Source organism: Podarcis cretensis (genome assembly GCF_951804945.1).
Source record: "Podarcis cretensis genome assembly, chromosome: 5".
NCBI lineage: Eukaryota > Metazoa > Chordata > Lepidosauria > Squamata > Lacertidae > Podarcis > Podarcis cretensis.
Genome location: NC_137174.1, coordinates 22,264,451 through 22,281,897, shown reverse-complemented (window position 1 = coordinate 22,281,897; position 17,447 = coordinate 22,264,451). Strand labels below are relative to the sequence as shown.

General features: G+C 43.8%; 1 long non-coding RNA gene across 1 annotated transcript in view; it reads left to right on the top strand.

The window, feature by feature from the left end:
- The first annotated feature begins 446 nt into the window (after nt 1-446).
- Nucleotides 447-17,447, top strand: part of LOC307215968 — a 70,955-nt gene continuing 53,954 nt past the window's right edge. The window contains exon 1 of the long non-coding RNA XR_013838818.1: nt 447-1,036. This is a non-coding gene — a long non-coding RNA (uncharacterized lncRNA). The remainder of the gene's footprint in view (nt 1,037-17,447) is intronic.

Sequence of the window (17,447 nt, the reverse complement as noted above, 5' to 3'; positions counted from 1 at the left end):
TAGTTCATGGGTAGGAAAACTAAGGCCCAGGGGCTGGATCCAGCCCAATCACCTTCTAAATCCGGCCCGCCGACAGTCCATGAATCAGCATGTTTTTACATGAGTAGAATGTGTTCTTTTATTTAAAATGCATCTCTGGGTTATTTGTGGGGCCTGCCTCATGTTTTTACATGAGTAGAATGTGTGCTTTCATTTAAAATGCATCTCTGGGTTATTTGTGGGCCATATTAATTTGTTCATTTCACCCCCTCCAAAATATAGTCTGGCCCTTCACAAGGTCTGAGGGACAGTGGACCGGCCCCCTGCTGAAAAGGTTTGCTGACCCCTGGGTTAGTTACCCTGTTAAAACACTTTTGTATTTACTCAGCCCCAGGTAAACCTCACCAACACTATAACTGATGACTTTTTTTGTTGGAAGCCCCTGTTTCAATCCCTACTGACCTATCAAAGCGCAGCTCTGCTTTGGCTGCCCTGTTCCGGAATGTTCTTTGTGTCTCTTACCAGGCACCAAAGAGCCCAACATTCCAAACTGCCTCTCAATTCTTCTCCCTCAAGCCTTTTAGCAGGTTTCCCCCTCTTCTCTTCAGTCAGAGCCAAGTGGTTTGGCTACCAAAGCAAGTCTTTGGCAAGTGAGCCGCTCTGCCTTCCTCTCTCTTGTCTTCTTTCTTCTTCCTCAGTCCTCTCATTCCCTCTCCTTCTGGCTGCCCACCACAAGCACCAGCCACTACATACTGACCACAACTGACCAGCACCCAGCATATATATTCACTTCTTTTGCCCCACCCCTAGCCTAACTTAAACCAATCACACAGTCTGACTAAGAAGTCTAAACCTGCAGCCACCAATCAGGATGTGTGTTCCTCCTCTCCTTCTGTAGCTTGGAATTCTATCTCCAACTCCCCTCAGTGACAGTTAAACCAGCTTTCCCCTGAGCTGGCTGAAGTCTTCACATATCAGTAGCTGTCACAACTTAATCAAAATACAGTGGTACCTTGGTTCTCAAACGCCTTGGTTCCCAAACGCCGAAAACCCGGAAGTAAGTGTTACAGTTTTCAAACGTTTTTCGGAAGCTGAACATCCGATGCTCCTGTCAGCTATTGTTTCCGGGGTGCCTGCACCAATCAGAAGCTGCACCTTGGTTTTTGAACATTTTGGAAGTCAAACAGACTTCTGGAATGGATTAATTTTGGCGCTTTTCTTTTTGCTATTTCTTTTGTGTTTTTGAGGCTTTTTTGGATTTTTTGTTTTTGTGACTGTGTGGAACCTAGTTCAGCTGCTGATTGACCTGGTCCAAAAAAGTGACCTGCAGTGATGTCATGTTCAATAATATTGAAAGCCACTGAAAGGTGCAAGAGTTCCAAGGAGAATTCAGCAGAGTTGCTTTCTTCCTCATGGAACACACAGGTTCCTATCTTCTTCTTCTTCTTCTTCTTCTTCTTCTTCTTCTTCTTCTTCTTCTTCTTATTACTACTACTATTACTACTACTCCGCCCATCTGGCCGAGTTTCCCCAGCCACTTCCAACAAAGTTTTAAAATACAGTGGTCTGTTAAACATTACAAGCTTCCCTAAACAGGGCTGCCTTCAGATGTCTTCTAAAAGTCTGGTAGTTGTTGTTCTCTTTGACATCTGGTGGGAGGGCGTTCCACAGGGCAGGTGCCACCACAGAGAAGACCCTCTGCCTGGTTCCCTGTAGCTTTGCTCCTCACAGTGAAGGAACCGCCAGAAGGCCCTCGGCACTGGACCTCAGTGTCTGGGCAGAATGATGGGGGTTTGAAATTTTTTTCCTCTGCCTCTCTTAGTGGTGGGGAATTAATTATTATTACCATTATTATTATTATTATTATTATTATTATTATTATTATTATTTTGGCAAGAGGTGTTTGTGGAATCTTTTAAGCTTACAGAGGGCCCATCCATAGCCCATAATCCATGCGCTCATCGGAGTATACATAAATGTCCATTAGAGCCAATATGTGCAGGAGTAATTGAATATAAATGAAACATTAGATTCCATCACTAATTTGAGTTCACATACATTTACAGCCAGCATTTCCTTGGTTTCAGACTTGTAGAAAGGTAGCAGTGTTGGGAATCTTGTGTTCATTTATCCTGTCAGGGGGGGCGGGGAGCTGTTTCTTGTGTAGTCCCTGGCATCAGTTCCTGAACATGAGCAGCAAAAAAAGTATAAATATAGAGAAAGTAGTTTCTGAATTGCTGTGGGTGCTCTGTTGCATCATCGCCCCCTGTGGTTTCTCATCAATTGAGAATATTAAAGATGCTAAATATAAACCACATTCAGGTTGGCAAACACCCCAAACCAAAAGGTAAATGAAGGAGCAGATAATTAGATTTTGGAACAATTCAAGCCCACTCTGATGTGTAACCTGTTCACAAGCAAGGAAACTAATCAATTATGTCTGGGACTTTCAAATCATTGCTTTTGGGGAAAAATATGCAGCAAGTTACTGTATAATTTCCCCCTGCTTTTTGCTACCAAATTCAGATTAGTTTTAAGTGTGGGTTCTGCAGGTGAAGTGAAAAAGCCACGATGACAGCCCTTTGCTCTAGGTTAGGATCATTTTACAAAGTAAAATAAAATAAATGACAACTCAGTTTACACAAACCTGGTAATGAGCACTCTCACTATATTGTGGGTGCCTTTTGCGGGATCACGTGTGGTGCTACAGTTCCCAGGGAACTTGCTAGTAGAAGGGGGCTGGCCTGCTTCTCAGTGTATTATTCAGAGGTTCACGCCCAGCCTCAGCTTTAAGTTTTGTTTCCTGGGAGGTGGGGCCAGACACATTATAAATAGGGGGCGGAGCTGGTATTAGCCGGGCAGACAGCTCTGAAGATTCACCCTCCCTACCCTCACTTTGTTTAGTGTATCTTGTTTGCAGGTTAACTTTTTCTTCCTGTTTAGCGGGCGCTGCTGCGGTCTTTGACTAGTTGCTGTTGAAGGACTGGGAAGAAATTTTCCTGCTTTGGCAGGTTTTGTCTTCCCCGTAACAATTTGTCACAACTTTGGCTGTTATGGCCTTAGGTGGAATCCTTTAGTCTTTTCTTCCCTATATGTGGTGTGTGTGTGTGTGTGTATGCGAAGCGGTGACTCCCCCCCCCCCCCCCCGTGGCGGCAATTCCAGGATCCCCCTCTTAAAGCGGTTATATATATATGGGTGTCACGGGCCATACACTGAAAGGTCATCAGGGATATGGGATGGGCTGCCTGCTACATTTATGTCTTGAAGAGCACCCCCTATCACATTTACCCTGGTGAGCCCCAGTTCCCCCCCCCACTGGGGGACTGGGAGGGGTACACGCCCAAGACCTAAGCCAAGGTCTTCCTACATTCAGAAGTTTAATAAAGTTGTGGCCTAATTTTAAGTCCCTATAATGTTGTCAGAGTCTTTATTCCTTCTTTATGATCCCTGGGGGCTGGGGCTGTCGCCACCTGGCCATACAATAGCCCAATCAGAAACCACTTTAGCTATGATTTAACCATTCCACTTGACATTTTTGCTGCCTTGGCTGATAGTGTTCTGCTAGTAAATCTCTGTTATTGCACCAGAGTATGTGATATGGTAGCAGTGTGTCCTGTGTTGTGGTACCCATATAGCATACTCAGAGTGGTCATTGTATTCATACTCAAGTAGACCCATAGAAATCAGTGGATTTAAGTAATTTAAGTCAATGATAGTAACAGCTGATATAAGGCAGCTTTGCCTCTCCAGGTTGGACTCGATGGCCCTTGTGGTCTCTTCCAACTCTATGATTCTATGATTCTATGTTGCTAAAGTAGAACTCCCATCATCCCTGATCATTGGCTATGAGGACTGGAATTTCATCGACTCACAGAGTTGGAAGGGACCCGAAGGATCACCTAGTCCCACCCCCTGCAGGATTATGCAGCTGCCCATACAGGGATTAAACCTGCAACCTTGGTGCTATCAGCACCATGCTCTAACCAACTGAGTTACATATGGAGTGGAGGGACACAGGTGGCGCTGTGGTCTAAACCACTGAGCCTCTTGGGCTTGCCGATCAGAAGGCCGGTGGTTTGAATCCCTGCAATGGGGTGAGCTCCTGTTGCTCTGTCCCAGCTCAAGTCAACCTAGCAGTTCGAAAGCATGCCAGTGCAAGGAAGATAAATAGCGTTTTCGTGCACTTTGGTTTCTGTCATGGTGTTCTGTTGCGCCAGAAGCAGTTTGGTTATGTTGGCCACATGACCCAGAAAGCTGTCTGAGGACGAACGCTGGTTCCTTCAGCAGTGGCAGAGCAAGCGGATCAGGCGCCCGGGGTGGCGTGTGTGCCCTGTGCCCAGGGCGGGGCCAGCTGCCCACTGGGGAGGGGCAAGCCAGGGCAGGACGCTCCGCAGAGCCTCTGAGGAGTCTGCCTGGCTCTTCCCACTCAGCTACCCTACAGCTGAGGGGGAGGCGGCGGGCGGACCGTTTGGGGCAGCGCGGAGCCTGCGGGTACCCAAGCCACCATGTCACTCCCAGGAGAGATGTGTGGCTTGGGCGCACTGCAGGCCCCACAGTGAGTGCCTCCTGGCATTTTGTCACCCCCTCAGTGGTGACACCCAGTATGACCCGCCCCCACCGCACCCCCTTCCTCCGCCCCTGTCCCTCAGCCTGAAATAAGATGAGTGCCGCACCCCATAGTTGCCTTTGACTGGACTTAACTGTCCAGGAATCCTTTACCTTTTTAGCTTACATATGGAGTATCACAGATTTACCATCCTTCATGTGGTTTTAAAGATAACTGGAAATCCAATGAATTTATTTTTAAAAAAACTGAAAATAATTTGGTTTCATTAATCTTCCTATAGTCTGAATTTGTGACTTGTGTGTGTGTGTTTGTGTGTAAGCAAATCATTATTATTTTACAAAGTTACCACCCAAAATATATCAACATTGTCAACTGTTAGAAATAGACTTGACAGGCATGGCTTCCCCCAAAAGGACTCCAAGACTGGTCGTTTTGTTAGAGAGCAAATGTAGTTCACAGAACTACGGTTCCCAGAGTTCCTAGCTTGGCAGCCCTGATGGTTGAACAGGCTTGGGTATTGGCTTAATTGTACATAGCAGAAATACCTTCTTTCTCTCATGAAACTCACCCTATAAAGAATTTCCCACCACTCGACAAAAACAGTATTTATGAAGTTGAGTTTTCTGCTGGTGTCTGCCAGGATTATTATAGGCTTCACATATCTCCTACTGCCGTGCTTGTTCAGTGTTAGTTATGAAGGAGCTAGCATTGTAAAACTAATGGCTGTAGAATTTCTCTCAGTAAGTTTCAATAAAAGAGGAATGTGTGTTTGGTAAGGCTGGGCAGATATTTTGCTGAGCAGTTAATCTGACCATTCGCTGGGGTGGAGGGGCAAAAAGAAAATGGGCTAAAAACTGACAGGGCCCACTGGGAAATGCTGAGTATATGCCTATTTTCTGGAAGTGTCTGACTATCCAATTTTGGGGGGATAATAGTTAGAATAAACTATTGCAGAAGTGACAGGTTATATGTTACCCTGAGAGCTAAAAAGATACTTTTATGATATCTGAAACACGTGTTACTAGAAATACAAGGAAATTTACTGACAATTGCAAGAATTTGCATTGCTAGGTATTGGGGAAAAAGAGCAATGCTCTAGATTTGGCAAATGGGCTTGAGAAAATAAGGACCACAGTAACAATGATTGAATTAACATGTTATAAAAGGGCCAGAATAGCAGATAGTAGAATAAGTTAATGGAAAAATTAGCACTTTTAATGTTTTGTGTTGTGGGTTGACAGATAAATAGTAGGACAGCATTCAGCATTTGCCTTTGTGTAAGACTTTATATAATAAAGAAAACAGGCCCTTTGGAATAGTTGTTCCTGGAAATATTTGCTCAAACAAAATGAACTCTCCAGTGGCATCTTTTATGTGTGTGTGTGTGTGTGCGCGCGTGCGTGCGTGCGTGGGTGCTCCAATTAGTAAATATCTCAACAGGCATCCTAGGAGCCATGGAAGTTGTTCAGAGCCTAACTGTGTCATGATGTCAACAATAGATAAAGGTTTGCCATCCTTTTTTAAAATAATAATAATAATCCAGCAAATGATATAATTGACAAGATTTTCAGGAGGTTATAAGATCTATCCTTGTTTCTAAATAGCAGGTGAAATTGCAATGGTACAGTTTCAAGGGTGCTTCCCAGCCAAAGGAGTTAACTACTTATTGTCAAAGATAATACTTACAGTTGCTTCTAAAGTTCTGGGTATCTATGCTTCCCATTCTACCAGATAGGCAGCTGTTCCCAGATCCGCACTCTATGGAACACTTGCAGCAACAGGGGGACCCCACCACCAGTTTATGCACTTACCCCCAAGAGCCTGGTTGCACACAGCCATAGACTGCACCTGTGTGGAAACTTCCTCTGCCCCTCTTTTCTTTTCTTTTCTTTTCTTTTCTTTTCTTTTCTTTTCTTTTCTTTTCTTTTCTTTTCTTTTCTTTTCTCTTCTCTTCTCTTCTCTTCTCTTCTCTTCTCTTCTCTTCTCTTCTCTTCTTTTTAAATATTTTTTATTAGTTTTTACACATATTTTCCAGCATAACATCCTTTTAAGCATCATTTAAGAAATTTTTGGCTATCACAGCCTAAGACTTCCTTCAACCACGACTGATGGTTTTCTAAAGCCTTTCTAATTATGCATTTTGTTACTATAATTATTGCTATAAACTCAAATTTCCAATACATCTATTCTTAACTCTGTTCACAATAATTTATAAATTACTCCGTACAAAACTTCTCTTAACCCTACAAGCGATGCCAATCGATTACAATTGCTTTCCAAATATATCGAAAACTTCTTCCATTCCTTTAGGAAAGTCTGGTCCTGCTGGTTCCGAATTTTCCCTGTTAGTCTCGCCATCTCAGCATAGTTCATCCGTTTCTCTGCTCCTCTCTTTTCAATCTCCCCTGGTTCCAGGAGCCAGTGGTGCTGGAGTAGCACCTGGGCCTTCACTTGCCTGACCTGCCTCTCCCTGCACTTCTTCTGACCCATCCTGTGCTGCACACTCCAGTTCTGAAGTTCCCCCTGCCTCTGACTCTTGCCTCCTGGCTGGTACAGGCGCCCACAAACCACCGCCCCCCTCTCCTGAGTCAGACTCCAGCCCCCCTTTCCCCTATGTCAGTGTCCTTCCAGTCCCTGACATAGAAGTGGGGGTGGACAAGAGCATCTCTGGTGCTTTTGGTGCAATTTTATGCATTTTTTTTTATGGGTGGCATCCTATGAAGTAGTTCAGTTGGCACAAGGACTGTGAAATGGAACTTCCCTCCCTCCCCTACACATTCCATATGTCTCTTCTTGGTTTTCCTCCAACCCTCTGCAGCATATTTGGGGAGGGAACGGGGGTGTATGGGGAGCAGAGAGTGGGGGTAAGTTTTGTTTCCCAAATGGAAATCCTCACGCTAACGGAACTTCTTCATTGGATGATGCCTTATGTAATTTTATGCACTTCAACAGTGGTAAAAATGTAAGAGGAGAGGGTTAGGCATCGTTTTACCCACTCACCTCCTCTGGCTGCTCAAAAGGGCTGCCTCTTGGTGCAGATATTCATTAAACATCATAAAAAATGGATTTTGGGGTAGCAACATGCATTTGCTAGTGTCCATTTTCTGAAAAGGAGGGAATGGGGCAGGAAGATGATCATGGGAAAGGAATGAGAACTGAAATGCCTAATAAAAACTGACAGCTAGAGAAAGGGACTAAAATCATGTAGAGTGCTGGAAATGGCAGCAAACTTCCCAAACCTGGTGTTAGCAGGCAGAAAATGTTCTATTCTGTCACATTTGCAGATGACAAGCTGACAGGAAGGAAGCCCTCAAAATAAACTTATTCTCACTGAATTGCAGCTTGGGCTTTAAAAACATGAATAGCTCATATCACAGAAAGTTTAAATTGAGCGAATTAACCGCCATTCAGAAACGATCGGCTGTGTTGTGGTGGGTGTGGGTGTCTTGACACAGACTGACATATTAACCAAGCAGAATGGAACTGAACTGTAAGTCTCAAATTTAATTCCATAAATTCTGAATTTTGCACTGGATTTTATTTCTCAGAATCCAAAGGCCCAAATTCAGCACTCCTAGGGGTAGTATATGAATGTGATCTCTGTTATTTGTGCTACAGGCCATTCTAAAAGATCTCAAGAAAATGATCAAAACTAGAAGCACTCTTCTTATTGTTACCTTTGCTTGATTTTAATGAGAGATTTTATTATATCTTCATCTCATGATCAATCCAGTTTGAAGGAGAACAATTGGTTTATTATATCATGTGGCCAGCTGGCAAAGTGTTTCCCCCTTTTCTTTTAAAACAACTTTTGTATTTAACAATAATAAATGCCAGGTGAACATTTGGTCCCTTGCAATCTTCCCAAATTGGCTGAAGCCCCTTTCAGATCCATTGAAAAGCTGACAAGCTTTATAATAACGCCTGCATTAGCATGAATCACTACAACATCTGACATTTGGGGAGAGAAAACCCAGAGAAACCAAATGGCGTAAAGTTCCATTAAAAAGAGAGTTAAGGCTTAATAGATGGAAAATGTCAGTGTCCAAGAAAAGCAAGGAAAATGCTAAATTGAGCAATTCCTGAACCCAAAGACCGAGGGAGCCAGCAATTCCTGACCTCACAGCAGGACATGTTGTGTGAAACATGTTGACCTGTGAGCCATAATTTTCTCCCACTCTGTCTATGCCCAAAGCAAGATATTATACAACCTGATTTTGCAGAAATTCTGTTACGCTTATAATTGGGGAATGATGATCGAACACTTCTGCTCTCTGCAGTGTAGCCAGGAGGAGAAGGGAAAGGAGTTGCAGTGCATCATTCTCCTACAACCCTCCTAACAGTACAGGGATTTGTTTTGTTTTGGTCTGTTTTACACCTAATTAAACATTAGCCCTACCACTAAATTGATTAGGGGCTAGATCCAAGTCAGGTGTCCTCAAGGTCAGGTCAAGGCCCTGGATGGATTCAGATGTACAGAGCCCTCAAACCAGTGCTTTTTTCTATTAGGGGTACTCTCATTTTGACTCAAGAAAATCACCATTTTATAGTTCAAATGGGGAAAAATAAATATAGTAAATGGACGAAAGTACAAAGATTCACAAAATGTTTAGGGGTATGCATACCCCTGCATTCCCCCAGAAAAAAAGCCCTGCCTAAAACTAACAAATTACATTATCCATTTATCTCTCTCATTTTGTGGGGTTTCTTAGAATTCCTGGACAAAGCTGGCTACTTTCAACTAATCCTTTATAAAAGAGTATTTCAGGGATAGTTCACACAAAAAGCACGTGAAGTGGTAAACCTTGCACCCCAGATTGTACCGCTGTAGACTCCAGGCAGGGTGTCCTGAACCCTTAGCCTACCTGGTGGCAAGTCAGTATGTCAAGCCCCCAGTCCAGGGTCAATCCACATGTCCAATGGAAGCACAGTCCCACAGAGATCCTGGAGCATCCATGCTGAGGTCCTTCAATATACGCAGTTGAGCAGACACAGCACCTCAGCTCTATTGCCCTTTTGTAGTTTGTCTGCTGATTGCAGCATCTGGGCTTGATGAGGCAGGTGACTCTCATCTGTTCCAAGTCTACTCCAGCTCAGGAACCACACATCTCCTGGCCAGCTAGGGAGCTGGGCTGTGGGCCCTTGCCTGCCTCACTCTCCAGTGCCATGCCCACCACTCCCTATGCCCCTGAGCCCATCATATTGGTGGAGACAGGGGCCCCTCTGGCTCTGGTGATGGGTTCTGCTGCTCTGGTTCCTGTGCACTGACCCCCATCCCCTCGTCATCCTCCGTAACCCTGTGAGTACTTCCTTCCCCATCCCTTGCTTGCCCCTGTATGTCCCAGTCCTGGCTACACCCTTCACCAGTATCCTCTTCCTCCTCCCCATTGTCCTGCCTGTTCATGACATGGGATCACATGGTTAAATGCTTATGGATGTGTGGAGGGGAAATATTTGAACACAGAAAACTAGCATATTGGATAGAAGGTTAGATTTGAACTTTTCCCACATTCTAATTACAGTGGTACCTTGGTTCTCAAACTAAATCCATTCCGGGAGTCCGTTCCAAATGGCTAAAGAAGCTTCCTGCACTCAATTGGAAGCTGCGGAAGCCACAATGGACATTTGGCAAAAGACAAGATAATGAAAGACAAGATAATGAAATTATTGGATGTGTTTTAAATTGTGTTTATTTTGTTTTGTTAATTTAATATTATGGTGTTGGTGTTGTGTGGTGTTTTTGTTTTTGTATTGTATTGTATTGTTTTGTTTTGTTTAACTCTTTTTTTTCTTTTGTAGTCTTTAAAATGTTAATAAATATTATTTTTTTAATAAAAAAACAACACAATGGAACATTTGGCTTCCAAAAAATGTTTGTAAACAGGAACACTCACGGGTTTGTGGCATTCAGGAGCCGATTTGTTTGGGAGCCAATCCGTTCGTGTACCAAGGTACCACTGTATCTATATGCAAGGATACTGGGGTTATGTTTGTTTGTTTTAAATCGAAAAGCATGCAGTCATGTGTGCCTCACACCCCAGACTGCCAGTCTACAGTTTGAAGTGATATGGTTCAGAAACAGGTGTAGTAATTCATCTGCTACTTGTCTAAATGATAGCCAGTTATTAAGAAATACAAGGAAGCCTTCCCCTATTTTATTTCACAAATGACTGTCTTAAAATATCCTCTTGTGTGTTGAATGAGCTCTACAGGTCTCGTTCCCTTTTCAGGGTAAATTGCTTTAATCTGACAACTATGCATTGCCAACTTGCTAAACTGAGTTTCCAAGCAAGCACCAAACTACACACTCTGCCTTGTCTTGGTTATGGATTGCAATAAACTATATTGATTCTAATTTGCCAAAACTGTTTTGCAAAGTCTCAAGCTCCTTGCTGATTTGTCACCTGACTTCAATTCTTGTGTTTAACAAAGCATCTGTCACTAGCATAGCGCTGGATTTGCCTTAAACCAATTACACAAACCCGTTTTGGGGGATTGCATGAGTAAAACTGCATACAGTGTGTAAGCAAACAGGATTGCCACGGAATATAGCTAATCCATTAAAAATATCTCTACAGATGGACAGAGAGGGGCTTTTTTTTTAAAAAAAGAAATCCACTGATGCATAATTCAGGGCACTTCAAAGGTATGATGATCAAGAAGCCTTGCTCTTTCATATATTAAATGCCGTTTTTAAAACCTGTGGCTCAAAAAAGTGTGTTTGATTATGATGCTCTAATGAGATGGGCATTGCATGTAATATAAATACTTGCCAGGTAATATGACAGTTCAGAGTAACTGTGAATGTTCAGTAATACCCACTTAAAATGTCTGTGGTTCAAGAAATCATATAAAGAAACTTCATATTCCCAAATTGCTTTCAGTTTATTTTAAAAGAGGCAAGAAAATATATTTGGAAAACCAGTGTGGGGTTGAAAACAAAATGGCTTGATTCAGATGTACCATTAACCATGGTTGGGCACTATGTGAACAATTAGAAATGGTCCTTTCTACTGGTCAAATGCCAAGCAGTGAACTAGATATGCAGTTTTGACTACTGTACATGTTTTTGCAAGCAATTTCCCCAAATAATCTTTGCAGGTAATTTTTCACTAATGGACGAATCATGCATGTATACTAATAGAGTATACACATTTTTGTACACCCTGTTTGGTTGGAGAACTGCATTACGAAAGTCAGAGAATTTCAAAGGATAATGGTTTTCCGGTTCACATATTGGCTTGGGATGTGTGATGTTGACAGTTTCTCATTAAAATGCAAATAAAGTTGATGCTGTATTCTCTCCCTACATTCAACTCAGTCTTATGTTACTTTGCTTCTTTGTTCACTTTCTGATGTTGCACTAACAGAGCAGAATTTTCCCAGTTCTTGCCAAGCTCCTTGAACTTAATTTCTCTCATCCCTCCCACCTCCCTTTGTCTTCTTGAGTCCTTGGGCACTTTTTGATGGGCAGCACGCTGATGTTCAAAATCCCCCAGAGACATCTACACACTTGAACTTCGGTTGCACTTTTCCTGACCTGGAACAGACGTGGATCAGGAAAACTCATAGGAAATAGCAGTCAGATGCGTTCCTTAAGTGACACAGAAACAAAAGCTCTATGCAATCTGGGTTCCATTTTAAAGCCTCTTTGCACATTACATTTTATTTTTGACAGTGTACACCTAATTTTTATTTTTATTTTACACTGTACACCTACAAATGTAAATCAAGAATGGGAGAAAACAGAGATTTCAAGCAGTCAGCTTGTCAGAAAGCTGGGGTTATTTCAGCTATATATTCATATATAGGTTGAAGATAACAATAGCGTTCTTCAGCATTGCGTCACCAGATATTGTTGGACTACACCAGCCATTATCCCCAGCCAGCTTAGCCAATTGTCATGGGTGATTTTAGTTTTAGTCCAACAACTTCTTGTGACCCAAGGTTGAAGAACACCGTCCCAGAATTCCACACTTCTCTGAATCTCAGAAACTGTGTGGCCTGCCATGTCTGCCTAGATACAATGAGGAAGACCCATGATAATGCAGGCCCCTCCCATTCTGACCTAACTATCTCCTGAAATATTGTGCAGAAGTGCCATGGGATTGGTTCCTAGATCTTTTCAGGATCAAGCTCTACCGTGGCAGAGGAAGCTGGTTGTTGCAAAAGCCTTAGAGCAGATAAAAGTACCAATGGCAAGGTAGCAATTCATGAGAGTATGAGGTGCATGGAACAACAGACACACAGGCAGATGTGGGGAAGGGCCATGGAAGTAACCCAGGAAGGCCAAGTGGAGGAGTTGGGCAGCTTCCATCAAGGAGGTGTCAGCAGACTGCTTCTATGACTCTGTGATTCTTATGATTTCTGGATTGCTGGTGGAGCTCCATAAGCTCTTCTCCCCTAGCAGGCCAGTGGTGTCTCTTCCCTTACCCAGATTGGAGTGTAGCTGCTTCGAGTGTCTATAGGATTGGTTGAATGTCTTCCTGTTATGTACAAGGTCTAAGTCTAAGAAAGACAAAACCTCTGTTCCTTTCTCCTTAAATGATACAGATTTTGTTCAGTTTGCTCAGTAATCTATTATCACATTTCTCTGGTGACTCCATCTGCATTATGTAAGTGGCTTTATTAACAAGTTCTGAGTAGATGTGGAAGCTTTCTCCATGAGATCAGCACCCCTACTTTTTGCAGATTCAGAGCCCATGTACCCTGGATTTTGCCGCTTGGATGATTTCAGAACAGATCCAGTCCTTAGGCAAAATCTGATCCTGTGAGGGGGTTCTTTTAAAACAACAGTCTCTGCTAATAACACATCCAATTGTGTATAATTTCCTCCTGCAAAGCATTGCAATTTGGGACTTCCATAATCTTTTGCATACAACCCACTCATTATTAGCTGCTGCAGCTATATGCAAATGCCAATTTTCACATAGCGTGATCGTAGGAAAATAGCTATTTTCTCAAGGGATGAGGTACAGTGGTGAAAAAATGCCAACTTATACTGGGTATAATTCAAAAGATGTTTCATTGGTTTCAGCACTGTGAGTTAAAAATCATATACTTTTTTTAAAAAAAAAAAACCCAACATAGTGGGAAATAATTATCTCTAATGCAAATGCCATTGCAGTGTTAAACTACTAAAACCATTGTTCCAGAGTTGTAGACATCTAGAGCAGCCCTTTGTGGGACCCATTCCCTGAACTTCCTCTCATGTGTGTGCATGTGTATAAACACCTTCCAGCTATAGAAGAAAAATCTATGCAGCCCATATCTTTTCCAAAAAAAACCTTCAAGCTCCATTGTTCACTGTTCAGGCCATTGAGTAAGAAGGCTAGGGGGCTAATCGACAAACGCTTGCCTTTTTTATTATTAAAATGTGGTTGTATTCTGTCAAATTGTTTAATAAACTAAATCTTACAGAGCAATCCTAACTAAATAAAAACTACCGTATTTTTCACTCTATAAAACGCACCAGACCATAAGACACACCTAGTTTTTGGAGGAGGAAAACAAGAAAAAAAATATTCTGGATCTCAGAAGCCAGAACAACAAGAGGGATCGCTGTGCAGCGAAAGCAGTGATCCCTCTTGCTGTTCTGGCTTCTGGGATAGCTGCGCAACCTGCATTCGCTCCATAAGATGCACACACATTTCCCCTTACTTTTTAGGAGAGAAAAAGTGAGTCTTATAGAGCAAAAAATACGGTATTCAAAACTCTGTTCAGGAGTCTTTGGGAGGGACTACATCCTGAGCCCTAGGTCACATGGCTGAGCTGAACAGGGTTTGGAATAGGTGCAAGTCTCTCCTTGACCTGCCCCCACCACAACCCTAGAAAGGCCCTTTTGGGGGACTTAAACCGGCATAAGTTATGCGCTCTTAAGTTTTGATGGCTGAACCATGGAAAGCCCAAGACCCACCAAATCAAAACTCTTTCATCCTGGGAGATCTACGGTTTGGGATGCACGGTTAGACCACCTGTGCTGTTGCACACTGATGCATAATGCTCCCCTGGCTTCTCCATTGTAAGATCTCCAGCTATAAGCCTCGCTCATTTTTTCTGCAGCCCATATTCCCCTTGTATTGCTAAAATGTTTGACAACTTTTGCTCTAACTTTTAGCTGCCATGGTGAATATCGTTGTGGGGACAGCAGGGCAAAGAACCACCAGAGTGGAAACCCAAGCAAGAAAAGCAAATCTAGAATGCAGGCAAATGAATGATGATGTTTTCGCACAAATTTATCTGGTATGAGCTACAGCCTGGGCTAGGGCAACACAACACACATTGATACTGAGGGAGCCATTTACACACTGCTTCCCTGGTGTTATCAGTTGGTGGGATATAATGAATGCAGCTGACATGACACATATCCAAATTAGCCATAACCAGTTGAATCAATTGGCTATGGCAGTGTTTACAAACTTCCTAGCCTCAGGGAACCCTTTCCATATTTGACTGCCAAGGATCTAATCTGCACTGTATTCTTCTGGGGCACATTCTGGAGCACACTTGTCAGTTTACGGAGGCAATCAGCCAGGTCTCAGATGCCCCCAACGCTCCCTCCCCTTTGGTTACAATGGAAGATCAGTGATGGTGGATCAGCTGCCAGTCATTAAGAAGACACAAGACAGTAAGTATTAAAATAGTCCAAAGAGGAAGTCAAGTCCAGAAGTTGTCAGATCTTCCAACAGGTTTCACAAAGGGACAGGCAATGTCCACCCCATTGCTCAGAATTTTGTTGAGAGTAATAGTGTCTTGATCTTATTGTGATGGTGTGCTATCAGCAGCCTGAACAGCCAGCTGGGTGGAGAGCAGAAGGCACGATTATCTAGGGCCAGGGGAATACAGCAGGCAGGGGAAGCACAGATAGTAGTCAGGCAGGCGAGGCCCATGCTGACCGTTGCCCTGGTAAAGCCCAGTTCTGAATCTTTTCTAGGTAGCATCTTCAGTGGAAACCAATTGGATGTTTGGGTGGATAGATTTGGCTTGGAGCCTGGGAGCACATCATAGCCCTGGGAACCTTTTGCTCTCTAGCCCTAAGTGGCTCAGTGCAGGGGGCAGCCAGAAGAGAGCCAATGCTTCCTGTTTCTAGCTTCAGCAGCTCTTTTCAGATGTTTAATGGGTGTGAATGAAATAATAATAATAATAATAATAATAATAATAATAATAATAATAATAATGTAAAGGACCCCAAGACGGTTAAGTCCTGTCAAAGGCGACTATGGGGTTACGGTGCTCATCTCGCTTTCAGGCCGAGGGAGCCGGTGTTTGTTCACAGACAGCTTTCCGGGTCATGTAGCCAGCATGAATAAACTGCTTCTGGCGCAACAGAACACCATGATGAAAACCAGAGTGCACGGAAATTTTGTTCAGCTTCCTGCCACAGCGGTACCTATTTATCTACTTGCACCGATGTGCTTTCAAACTGCTAGGTTGACCAAAGCTGAGACAGAGCAATGGGAGCTCACCCTGTTGTGTGGATTTGAACCGCCGGCCTTCTGCTTGGCAAGCCCGAGAGGCTCAGTGGTTTAGACCACAGCGCCACCCGCTTCCCTAGCAAATGAAATAGACACCGGACAGCATGGGATTGTGGTAGCAGTCTCTGCTGAGTAGACTGTCAAGGGTTTCTCATCCAGGGCTGAGTGAGACCAGCCCCACTTCGTTTGTGGCTAGAACTATGGAAGAATCTGCTGTGGGGGGGTTCTGCTGCTGTACTGGGTGAAGAAGACCCTCCTCAGGGAGATTATGACAATGACCGCTCCCCACTTAAAACGGGGGGCGCCTTTTGCGTGGACGCGTGCAGCCCTGGATCTGGAGTGGCCCCATCAGCATAGGCTTTGCCTTCCCTCAGGTGGGATACCTGGAGGTCCCCGCCTACCCCAGTGAGTTGCCCAATCCCACCTGGGGGAAGCGTTGCCAGGGAAACCAGGCCAGGTAAGGGGAGGCATTACCTGCCCACACAATAGAGGGTGGATCTTAATTGTTAATCCTCACTTGGCTCCAGAGCTTCTCCCACCCTACCCACCCTCAGTTAATGTCTTCTTTTGCAGGTTAACTTTTCTTCATAGGTTTTGCAGGTTAACCTGTCTCCACAGGTATGCGGGCGCTGCTACGATAAGGTCGCTGTTGAAGGGCCGGAAAGGAATTTCCCTGCATTGGCAGGTTTCGCCTTTCCCGTAGCAAAACGTCACAACTTTGGCGGTATCAGGCCTTGGGCGGAATCCTTTAGTCCATCTTCCTCTTTGCGGCGGCGATACCAGGGTTCCCCGTTAAAGGGGTTTTTGAAGGGAGGCTTTGGCCGTACGCCGAAAGGTCGTCATTGCTCTCCCCTGCGGCGGCGTAACGGGGGCGGCTATCTCTGCTTGAACATATGTTCTCCAGAGCCGGCCCATCCCCCCCACACACACTGGATAACCCTGATGCTCCCTAGGTCCCCGGCTGGGGACTAGGGAGGGAGAACGCCCAATGCCTGAGCCAAGGTCTACCCACATTTGAAATTTAATAAAGTTGTGGCCAATTTAATCCCATAGCACGTTGTCTAGAGTCGTTATTCCACATGACGGGGGGGACCACTCGGGATCTGGGGACTCCGCCTGTCCACGCAATTGAGATCAGGCAAATGCTCAGCAGCCATTTCTGATGGATTATTTTTGAATTACGAGTTTGTACTGAACAATTTGTTAGATTGCTTGTTTTTGCTTTGTTTATATGCTGTTGTGCTTTTGGAAATGATTATATTGTCAGGAATGTTGCTCGCTAACTTTTCATGCTTTGTTTCGATTTTAAGCTGCTTTGAGCTCAATAGTGTTGGAAAAGTATCATAAACAAATTAAATCAAAATCGAACGCCCCATAAGTATTGACTTGTCCAGGGGATTGGACATATTGCATATATGCATATACA